Source organism: Triticum dicoccoides, chromosome 1B, assembly GCF_002162155.2.
Source record: "Triticum dicoccoides isolate Atlit2015 ecotype Zavitan chromosome 1B, WEW_v2.0, whole genome shotgun sequence".
NCBI classification, from domain to species: Eukaryota; Viridiplantae; Streptophyta; class Magnoliopsida; order Poales; family Poaceae; genus Triticum; species Triticum dicoccoides.
This window is the reverse complement of record NC_041381.1, coordinates 304,517,477-304,529,401: the sequence shown is the minus strand read 5'-3', so window position 1 is coordinate 304,529,401 and position 11,925 is coordinate 304,517,477. Positions and strand designations below refer to the sequence as shown.

The 11,925-nt window shown below is 40.8% G+C and overlaps 1 long non-coding RNA gene across 3 annotated transcripts; it reads left to right on the top strand.

Annotated features, from left to right (window-relative positions):
- The first annotated feature begins 3,619 nt into the window (after positions 1-3,619).
- LOC119332127 lies at positions 3,620-9,483 on the top strand. Of its 3 annotated transcripts, XR_005160818.1 has the most exons (9): positions 3,620-3,742; positions 3,972-4,050; positions 4,181-4,246; positions 4,386-4,486; positions 4,830-7,007; positions 7,105-7,248; positions 7,723-7,952; positions 8,044-8,086; positions 9,279-9,483. It is a non-coding gene; the product is annotated as an uncharacterized LOC119332127 (long non-coding RNA). The 3 variants fall into 3 exon arrangements; XR_005160819.1 differs by lacking the exons at positions 7,723-7,952; positions 8,044-8,086; positions 9,279-9,483 and having other exon boundaries at positions 4,830-4,874; positions 5,668-7,007; positions 7,105-7,444; XR_005160817.1 differs by lacking the exons at positions 7,723-7,952; positions 8,044-8,086; positions 9,279-9,483 and having other exon boundaries at positions 7,105-7,444.
- Positions 9,484-11,925: the final 2,442 nt, after the last annotated feature.

Below are 11,925 nucleotides of genomic sequence, written 5' to 3'. Positions count from 1 at the left end.
CTCTATGATTTATAAACTATTTTACTAGCCATAGATGCATCAAAATAAGCAAACAACACACAAAAAACAGAATCTGTAAAAAACAGAACAGTCTGTAGCAATCTGTAACTAACGCAAACTTATGGAACTCTAAAACTCCTACAAAAATAGGAAGTCCTGGAAAATTTGTTTATTGATCAGCAGCAAAAAGAATCAATGCAAAAGCACATTCCTGTGATTTAAAAAAAATTATATTCGTGCGCTCAAAGTTTCTGTTTTTCAGCAGAATCAAATCAACTAACATCATAGGTTATCCTATAGGTTCTACTTGGCACAAACACTAATTAAAAGATAAAAACACATCTAAATAGAAGGTAGAAGCAATATTTATTACTAAACATGAGCAAAAACAAAAAACACAAAGAAAACTGGGTTGCCTCCCAACTAGCGCTATCGTTTAACGCCCCTAGCTAGGCATAAAAGCGAAGATAGATCTAACGAGTGTCATCTTTGGCACTAAATTCATAAGTAGGTAGCATGATAGATTCATACGGTAATTTGACTTTATTTCTTGGAATGTGCTCCATGCCTTCCTTTAATGGAAATTGGAATATAATATTCCCTTCCTTCATATCAATAATCGCGCCAATCGTTCTAAGGAAAGGTCTACCGAGAATAATAGGGCAAGAAAGATTGCAATCTATATCAAGAACGATAAAATCCACGAGCACCAAATTTCTATCTGCAACAATGAGAACATCATTGATCCTTCCCATTGGCTTTTTAATGGTGGAATCCGCAAGGTGCAAATTTAAAGAGCAATCCTCAAGATCATGGAAACCTAGGATATCACATAAAGTTTTCGGAATCGTGGAAACACTAGCACCCAAATCACACAAAGCAAAACACTCATGATCTTTAATTCTAATCTTTATAGTAGGTGCCTACTCATCATTAAGTTTTCTAGGTATAGAAACTTCCAAATTGAGTTTTTCATCATAAGATTGCATCAAGGCATCAACGATATGTTTGGTAAAAGCTTTATTTTGACTATAAGCATGAGGAGAATTCACAACGGATTGCAACAAGAAAATACAACCTTCTAAAGAACAATTATCATAATCAAAATCCTTGAAATCCGAGATAGTGGGTTCAATGCTATTTAAAGTTGTGACCTCTCCAATCCCACTTTTACCAAATTTAGGATCAAGATCTAAAAATTCTGAATTCTTGGGACGCCTTCTAGGTAAAGTTGACTCATCATCAGTACCATAATTATCAAGATTCATATTGCAAAACATAGATCTAATAGGAGACGCATCAATAAATTTAAGATCCTCATCATTATTTTCATGGAAACTAGAAGAACACGCTTTTATAAAGCTATCTTTTTTAGCACGCAATCTAGCGGTTCTTTCCTTACACTTGTCAATGGAAATTCTCATGGCTTTGAGAGACTCATTGATATCATGCTTAGGAGGAAAAGATCTAAGTTTAAGAGAATCAACATCAAGCGAAAGTCTATCAACGTTCTTAGCCAAATCATCAACTTTGAGCAATTTTTCTTCAAGCAAAGCATTTTTTTTTGAGAAATCATAAATTCTTTCATACTATTCTCAAAATCAGAGGGCATCTTATCAAAATTACCATAAGAATTATTGTAGGAATTTCCATAATTATTAGAGGAATTACTAGGGAACGATCTAGCATTAAAGTTTCCTCTATAAGCATTGTTTCCAAAACTATTCCTACCAACAAAATTCACATCCATAGATTCATTATTATTCTCAATCAAGGAAGACAAAGGCATATCATTGGGATCAAGAGGAGTATTTTTAGTAGCAAACAATTTCATAAGTTCATCCATCTTTCCACTCAAAACATTAATTTCTTCTATAGCATGCACTTTTTTACTAGAAGATCTTTTGGTGTGCCATTGAGAATAATTAGCCATAATATTATCAAGAAGTTTTGTAGCATCTCCTAACGTGATTTCCATAAACGTGCCTCCCGCGGCCGAATCTAAGAGATTTCTAGAAGCAAAGTTCAAACCGGCATAAAAAATTTGTATGATCATCCATAAATTCAAACCATGAGTAGGGCAATTGCGAAGCATCAATTTCATTCTTTCCCAAGATTGGGCAACATGCTCATGATCAAGTTGTTTAAAATTCATACTATCATTCCTAAGAGTAATAATCTTAGCGAGAGGAAAATACTTAGAGATAAAAGCATCTTTGCACTTGTTCCAAGAATCAATACTATTTTTAGGCAAAGACGATAACCAAACTTTAGCACGATCTGTAAGTGAAAACGAAAATAACTTCAATTTAACAATATCATTATCTGTATCTTTCTTCTTTTGCATATCACACAAATCAACAAAGTTGTTTAGATGAGTAGCAGCATCTTCACTAGGAAGGCCGGTGAATTGGTCTTTCATAACAAGATTCAGCAAAGCAGTATTGATTTCACAAGACTCAACATCATTAAGAGGAGCAATTGGAGTACTAATGAAATTATTATTATTGGTATTCGAGAAATCACACAATTTGGTATTATCTTGCGCCATGACAATAAGTAATCCAACACACAAGCAAACAAAAAAAGGCAAGCGAAAAAGAGAGGAGGAGATTGGAAAAGAGAGGGCGAATAAAACGGCAAGGGTGAAGTGGGGGAGAGGAAAACAAGAGGCAAATGGCAAATAATGTAAATGCGAGGGAGATGGGTTTGTGATGGGTACTTGGTATGTCTTGACTTGAGTGAAGACCTCCCCGGCAACGGCGCCAGAAATCCTTCTTGCTACATCTTGAGCTTGCGTTGATTTTCCTCGAAGAGGAGAGGGTGATGCAGCAGAGTAGCGTAAGTATTTTTCTCAGTTTTTGAGAACCAATGTATCATCCAGTAGGAGGCTCCTCAAAAGTCCCACGCACCTACACAAACAAACTGAGAACTCGTAACCAACGCAATAAAGGGGTTGTCAATCCCTTCACGGCCACTTGCAAAAGTGAGATCTAATAAGATAGTAAGATAAGATAAATATATTTTTGGTATTTTATAATATAGACGCAAAAAGTAAAGATGCAAATAAAAGTAGATTGGAAGCAAATATGATAAAAGATAGACCCGGGGGCCATAGGTTCACTAGTGACTTCTCTCAAGATAGCATAAGTATTACGGTGGGTGAACAAATTACTGTCGAGCAATTGATAGAAAAGCGAATAATTATGAGATTATCTAGGCATGATCATGTATATAGGCATCACGTCCGCAACAAGTAGACCGACTCCTGCCTGCATCTACTACTATTACTCCACACATGACCGACTCCTGCCTGCATCTAGAGTATTAAGTTCATAAGAACAGAGTAACACATTAAGCAAGATGACGTGATGTAGAGGGATAAACTCAAGCAATTTAGATACATTATAACTGAGCACTTTTCCTGCTCTCACGCCTTCAAAGTTTTTGACCGTTCGATTTCATGTACTGAATGTTCCTGGCCGTTAGATCTTCCTGCAGCGCAATTTTTTCGCGAGATGGGCTGGCTGTCCTAAAGGGCAGCTATCCCCGTAGCTTTTTTGGCCCATTGTGGTTAACTGGGCCGGCGTTTGGTTATCTGGCCCATTTCCCCTGCTCGACTACTTCCGCTCCAAATGCCGCCTCTCCACTTTCCCTCCCCAGGCACCGCCGCCGACGCGCCTCTCTGCCTCCGACCTCTCCGATCTGTTCGCCATTTTCCCTCCTCCACGAGGCAAATCTGGTAAGTGCGTGCCGAGTTTTCTCCACTTCAATCCCCCCTCCTCTCCCGGCCGTTTCGTTTCCTTCGCCGGCGACGCCTCCGTTCTCCCAGGCCCCACCGCTTGTGCTGGGGTCCACAATGCGATGCCGCATATTCGATTCAGTTAATGATCTGGACTGTGTCCCCAGGCGTGGATTGAATGGATTGATACGCTGATTGATTGGGTATTGCCGTATTGGTTCCATTGCAGATCGGCCGGTCGAAATGGGCCACGAGGGCACCAAGACGGTGAGGACGGCTGCCCCAACCATACAATCCCCCGTTCTTCGGTACGTCTGTATGCCCTCTGCTCTGCTGCTGCCGAGAAATCTCCCTCTCAGGTTAATGTACCACACCATTTTTGTGCGGCACTGTATGTCTAATACATGCTATGTCTTTGTGTGTTCTTTTTTCTTTCAGACCTGGATGACACCCTCTACCCGGTGGCCTCCAGCATTGGCCTCGACTTCGTGAAGAACATCCAAGGTGCATATATATAAACCAAACCATGCCACGTTTTACTAAAAATTTGCAGCAGTATTAGTTTACTGGAAGAGATGGCCGGTTTTATGTACGACATTGATGAGTTCATGCTCTTGTTTGGCTAATTGACTGTCTGCTCCAGATTATATATGGTCGAGAAGCTCTGAATCGACAAAATATCAGGTTGGAGCTCTGCATCCTCCTCTACAAGCAGAGTACGGAACCACCGTGGCCGGTCTGCAGGTGTGTATGGTTTAAGTCCAACAAATTCTTTTGTTTGTTTTAGACTTGACCATGTGTGTATAATCAAAACGTTGTGCTATGAAGTAAAGGAAATGTTTATGAAGGAAAATAATGTTGAGGTGTTGGTAAATCTTTCTCACAAGGTTGATTTTCTTATACTAGCTTAGTATTCTTCACCTGAAAATCTGCAATTGTTGTAAGCCAGCTAATTAGTTTCGATGCCATGCTTTGATATTATGTATTTAGGGCGTATGATTTTCTATGTATGCGTATTATTAATGCGATGTCGCTATTTGTTGATGTATGCAACAGATGGCTTACAACAATATAATCAAATGTGCAGGAAACGTGGACATGCTATTCTAGGGAAGGGCGAAACCTTGGACGTGTTCTGGTTCTATCAATAGTTTCCCTGATAATTTCTTTCTGAACTACACAGTACAACATGCCAAGTAAAATCTTTTGGTCCATATTCACAGAAAACATAGTGCCATTGCATGATGACATTGATCACTTTTGTATATAGCCATCAGTTATTTTGTTTGTAGACAGAGAAAATCACGTGTCAATCTTTTAGTCTGTGAAGAACTAAGATGATTTTCTCTATCTTTTTGCAGACTCTATGTAGTTTGCAAGGTCTTTTTTCAAATGCTTTGCCCAACAAAGGGAGTCTTCAGTTTGGTACTTGTTTTATCACTTCGGAATGTACTGTAATTAAGCAGATTATATATGTTGTACAGTAATCCACATCATTAGTGTCTTACAAAAAACACTTCAGTAGTCAACAATTTGCAAATACCAAATGAATTATAGCAATATACATAAATAGCCATAGCCGCAACTTGCCCAAAAGACAACACTGTGGGTAGTTACTATCTCATTCATAGAAATTGGTTGCAGTCAATTTTTTTCCAAGGCCACAGAAAGTCAATGTAATATTTCACTGAAGAGTGGAACAAGCACTATCCCGGAGCACCTTCAGCTGGTCGCTCATCCATTGCAGGTGCTTTGAGAGAAATGTGCATAACATATATCATGGATTTGTTTTATGGAAGGAAAGGAGGAGCAAACAACTTTTGAATCATCTACCTGTGAGATCATACATCTGTTACATGCAAATATTTTGATGTTCTAAACCTCAATGCAAGCAGTTGTTTTATATTGTTATTCTCAATCTCAAGGTAATTGATTACTTTATGTAGTTCTAATTTCTAATTCAATAATTTCTTCCATATTATAAACCAAACGACTTCTATGTATACCATCAATTGAGTTTCAGATGAATGCTAATGTACCAATGGGGCACCAACTTGGTTCCAGCATAAATACATGGTTCTGGAGTCCCTAGGCTGGAAACATTTAGTACTAACCATTTGCTTTCTTCCCTACATTTTTCTTTCCCTCTTCTAAAGATTTTCTGATTAAGTGCCTGAAAGCAAATCAATTTCTATACATGCACGAGTTCAGTTTTTCAGTAATACATTACTCTCCTCATCCCATAATATAAGAGCGTTTTTTGAGTCTATGAGCATCTTAAATTTTGTTGCAATATATTATATATGTCAGCACCCAAAATTTATTTTGCACATCCTATAGATTATCTTTCTCTAAATCATGTGGTCCTTTTTCAGTTATCAGTAGCAGTAGTACTACACAAAGATGATAAATCTCTACTACCTAAAAGAAACATAAGGTTCCGTTTCCCCTATTACGTCGTTCTTTCGTCCGACCCTCATTGCGTTTCGTTCGCCCTCCCGGCTCCCGCACCCCTGGACGCCTTCCTGTCCCACGTTAGTTTGTTTCCTCTTAGAACCTTTGATCAATTCCCCCCTCACTCATCTCCTGAATTCACGGGTTGATTCTATCTCCTGCTGATTTGGCTGCCGCGAGAGTCGCCGACACCGCGATGAGCGCAACCCATCACCTCTCCTTTCCATCTCACAAGCAGCAGGGGAGATTGGCAACCTTCCGAGGTCACGGACGCGGGCGTCCTAGGGATTGGACGTTGCCGTCCGGAGGAACTTGGCCCATGGCTTCGAGGGATCCAGGGCGTCCTAGGGATTCGTCTTCGAGCACGGATTGGAGCACGGGAAGGGAGCAGGCAAGTCTCGTCCGGCTTCGAGGATAGTGTGGGTGAGACCTCCTGGCCTCCCATGGCCGTCGCCACCGGGTCGTCTCGTCAGGCCCAGAAGCTGTCGATCCGGCCGCTGGCCACGCCCTGATCATCTCCTTCCCACTCAGTTCGTCCTCCCCTAGCATCTTACATCAATTCGTCCTAGCAGTGCCACCACCGTCTTCCCCTCATCCCTAATGACACGATGGTCCTGATCGTTGCGGTTCCCCAATCCGAGTTTCCCCCAAAAAAACCTACATCTTGTTAGCCCCACCTCGCATCATCATTGCAGAATGGAGGATGCCAAAGTGGGAGGCATGGTTACGGCTTTCGGCGACTGAGCCGGTCGGCTGCGGCGGCAGCAGTAGGGAAGATGCTATCTGCCAACATCCTCTCAAGATCATGCGTGTAAGTTTCTTCATGTTCTATCTATCCTGTTTTTTGCAGGAAATCCTTTTTTGTTTGTACGAATCTGATAGTTTTGAACTTTTGATACTTGACACAGCACTCAAATGGCAAGCCCATGGGGCTGTCGTTAAGGGAATATATCTGAAGCAGCGTCCAGATCTGACAGTTGATTAGGTGGGTCTTACTATGTCTGCTACATCGCTGCATGATATCCATATGAGGGAGGAATCGCTGAAGAATGGTGAGCCACTCTTTCGTTGCTGGTGTCGAACGTCCAATTTATGAGTTATGAATTCTCTCTGCAGAGACAAAGAAAGAAAGTCATTCAGATGAGTAGTGAATTCATTGTAGACAATTTGGAAGAACAGATCAGTACACGTTTAGTGAAATGGCTGTATGCCTCTGTGCATACGATTAAAGGACATATTTCTTCTCCAGTTTTATTTCATTATATGTATAATTTTTTATTCTCATTTACCTTATGTCTTTTCAGACCGAACATTTTTCTTACTCATACCCAAGACACCAAATAGAAGGAAGTTGTAGCAGCTTAGAAGTCACAACATTTGTCATGTTTAAACTAAATGCTAGCTATTTTGATATTCTTTTTGGTGGCCATACCCGATATGTTCTTCCGGTAAAAAAAATGGGTATGCTACTATCAGATCCAACCCTTTCTATGTCAAAAATAGTAATTTCATATTATTATTTGCAGGCTCAGTTTGACCTTCAATATGATTGTTCTAGCTTTCATTAGGCAATAGGAACCGTTGTTGCAAATAGAAACAGCCTGCAAATGTTTACTTAGCCTGTAAATTCAGAAAAGAGAACAAAAATGCACCTGTTGATACAAAGTGACTAAGGACTTGGGGAGGACCATCACTACCAACCAAGGAGGACCACAGGAAAGGTAGAACACTACAGCTTGGTCCATGTTCTGTTAAGGTCGGCCTGATCCCTGTTCTCCAAATCAATTTGCCATGGCTCATTAGTTGCGCAGTTCTTCTAATTCGATAATTGGTGCGTTCTAATATAGGCAAATTGCAAGGACAAGAACATTTGAGGGGTTACCAACACATGTAAGTTTTGTTTTTCTCTACAGCTTTAGAACAAAAACAAAAAACAAGAGCGATGATGATATACTAAGAAGGAGATGGCACACAATATTGATCAGTGTCATTGTCTTTATTGCCCCGTGGCAACGCACGGGCATTGTCCTAGTTATACCTAAAAACAGATCATAGTACACAAAGATGATAAATTATATCAAATTTGACATGATTGAACCTTATAAGCTGGCCTCGAGAACACAATGGTCTATTCCATTTGGTTTTCCTGGTCCTCATAAATAAATACTTATGTTGCTTATTAGAGTTCCAAGGTATGCCAAAAAATTGAGCAGAAAGCAATGTTTGCTACAGATTTCTGTAAATGCCTGTTTCTTTGTAACTTCTTACCCTTGGTATGTAATTCCTAGAGATAAAAAAATTTATAATAGCTCTAGCCAAGTTTAAACTTAGGACATTATTTTTGGTTTTCACTAGAGTGGTAGTGATATTCAAACTTTGGATAGCTCTATGCCAGAAGAAAAAAAAGCAACACAAGAAACAAGCGTGCCAGTCAAGCATAGATTGTTATTGCTCAAACTTATTGAATAGTGTATAGCAGAAAACTTGCTTGCTACCAGTTGAACTACTGTTATGTTGTAAAAGAGGATTCAAGTTTTGCCTTTTATGTACATAGGTACTCATGCAATAAATTTTGGTCAACTCTTTTCTGAAATTTGTTTCAGTACTAAAGCATAACCAAGTAATGATATCTAGCTTGAGCAGCTCCTAAACGGCGTATTGAATTCACTCTGGTTGCTCTTTAATAAAACAAGTAAACAAAAAGAAACATATGATTATCACAGGTCTCCACAACTTCTTGTATGGTAGTATAATACTCCTTCCAAAATATAAGGCGCGCTTGACTTTGCATAGTCTTTAATGCATAACTTTGACCACTAATATATACAATATTATATGGATCTGGCATGCATAAATGATATCATCATATTTGTCATGAAAAATAATCTTATTTTATGTATCTTTATACTAACTTGGTACACATACTATAAGTGAAAATCATAGTGAAAGTTCTGCGAAAAAACTAAGAAAAGTCAACCGCGCTTTATATTTTGGGAAGGAGGGAGTATATCTTTATTGGATATTCTAACTAATTACAATCCTTGTTAGCATTCTTGTCCCATTAATGTGATGCCCTTCACAGGAAATGGCCAGTGCATAAGGATCATCTAATTCTTCGTTGTTTCCGAACATGGTGGCCCTTTGGTAGAGCCATGTGAAGATTTCATTTATGCACCTATGGCTTATTATCTGTCTTGGCAGTAATGATTTGTTGTATTTACTATCTAAATCATTGTGTATGTTGTTATGCCAAACCAATTCATATATGTGAACCTTGCTTCTATTGAGTATATATGGCTTGCAAAAATGTTATGGAGGATAGACGGGCGCAGCAACACGTGCCATCAATGATCTAGTATGATATACACCCCATCTTGTTATCCTCGATGGCAACAATACAATACGTGCCTTGTGGCCCTTTCTGTCACTGGGTAAGGACACCGCAAGATTGAACCCAAAGCTAAGCAATTCTCCCATGGCAAGAAAGATCAATCTAGTAGGCCAAACCAAACTGATAATTCGAAGAGACTTGCAAAGATAACTCAATCACACATAAAAGAATTCAGAGAAGATTCAAATATTATTCATAGATAAACTTGATCATAAACCCACAATTCATCGGATCGCGACAAACACAACGCAAAAAGAGTTTACATCGAATAGATCTCCACAAGAGAGGGGAAGAACATTGTATTGAGATCCAAAAAGAGAGAAGAAGCCATCTAGCTAATAACTATGGACCCGTAGGTCTGTGGTAAACTACTCACAACTCATCGGAGGGGCAAGGATGTTGATGTAGAAGCCCTCCATGGTCGATTCCCCCTCCGACAGAGTGCCGACGAAGGCTCCAAGATAAGATCTCGCGGATACAGAAGGTTACGGTGGTGGAAATTGTATTTCGTCTGCCCCTGGATGTTTTCGGGGTACGTAGGTATATATAGGAGAAAGAAGTACATCAGTGGACGCCCGAGGGGCCCACGAGACAGGGGGCGCGCCCTATAGGGGGGGGGGGCGCTCTCCTATCTCGTGGGAGCCTCGGCAGCTTCTTGACTTACATTCCAAGTCCTCTGGATCACGTTCGTTCCAAAAATCACGCTCCCGGAGGTTTCATTCCGTTTGGACTCCGTTTGATATTCCTTTTCTTCGAAATACTGAAATAGGCAAAAAAACAGCAATATGGGCTGGGCCTTCGTTAGTAGGTTAGTCCCAAAAATGATGTAAATGTGTAAAATAAAGCCCATAACCATCCAAAAGGGGTAATATAATAGCATGGAACAATCAAAAATTATAGATACGTTGGAGACGTATCACAGCGCTGCAGGATTTGAAGAAATACCTCTCCTCTACCCCAGTGCTGGTTGCGCCCAAACCACAAGAACCATTGTTGCTTTATCTAGCGGCAACAAATCAGGTGGTTAGCGCCGCACTAGTGGCGCAGAGAGAGGTCGACGAGAAGGCAGCGGCAACGGCAGAGTCAACAGATGGCAAGCCGGAACCTTCTCCGGCAGGGCTCGATCCCGGCAAGACTGAGTCCCCGGCAGAGGCTGACGCCAGTGCGACAGGGCCCACGCGACCAGGTGAAGAGGGGAAGAAGAAGAAAATGGTACAACACCTAGTTTACTTCGTCAGCTCCCTCTTGCAGGGGGCTAGGTCGAGGTACTCAGGTGTGCAAAAGCTGCTCTTCGGCCTCCTTATGGCTTTTAGGAAGCTGCGCCATTACCTCCAAGCGCACGAGATCACGGTGGTCACCCGCCTCCCATTGCAACGGATACTGCATAACCCAGATGCAACGGGGAGGATCGTGGAATGGGCCATGGAGCTGTCAAGTTTTGGTTTGAATTTCGAAAGTACCTCGACGATTCAGAGCAGAGTCTTGGCGGAGTTTGTTGCAGAATGGACCTCAATGCCCGACGAAGAGGTGCAGGAGACCACTCTCCCCGGCAAGGAAACGAGCCGCAACTTTGATGGTGCCTTCTCGCTGCAAGGCGCCGGTGCTGGTGTGCTACTTGTCGCACCCACCGGAGAGCACCTCAAGTATGTCATTGATGTCTACTACACAACCTTCTTCTTGTAGACGTTGTTGGGCCTGCAAGTGCACAGGTTTGTAGGACAGTAGCAAATTTCCCTCAAGTGGATGACCTAAGGTTTATCAATCCGTAGGAGGCGTAGGATGAAGATGGTCTCTCTCAAGCAACCCTGCAACCAAATAACAAAGAGTCTCTTGTGTCCCCAACACACCCAATACAATGGTAAATTGTATAGGTGCATTAGTTCGGCGAAGAGATGAAGATACAAGTGCAAAATAGATAGTAGATATGGGTTTTTGTAATCTGAAATAATGAAAACAGCAAGGTAACAAGCGGTAAAAGTGAGCGTAAACGGTATTGCAATGATAGGAAACAAGGCCTAGGGTTCATAGTTTCACTAGTGCAAGTTCTCTCAACAATAATAACATAGATAGAACATATGACAAGCCCTCAACATGCGACAAAGAGTCACTCCAAAGACACTAATAGCGGAGAACAAACGTAGAGATTATGGTCGGGTATGAAACCACCACAAAGCTATTCTTTCGGATCGATCTATAAAAGAGTTCGTACTAGAATAACACCTTAAGATACAAATCAACCAAAACCCTAATGTCACCTAGATACTCCATTGTCACCTCAAGTATCCGTGGGCATGATTATATGATATGCATCACACAATCTCAGATTCATCCAACTAAC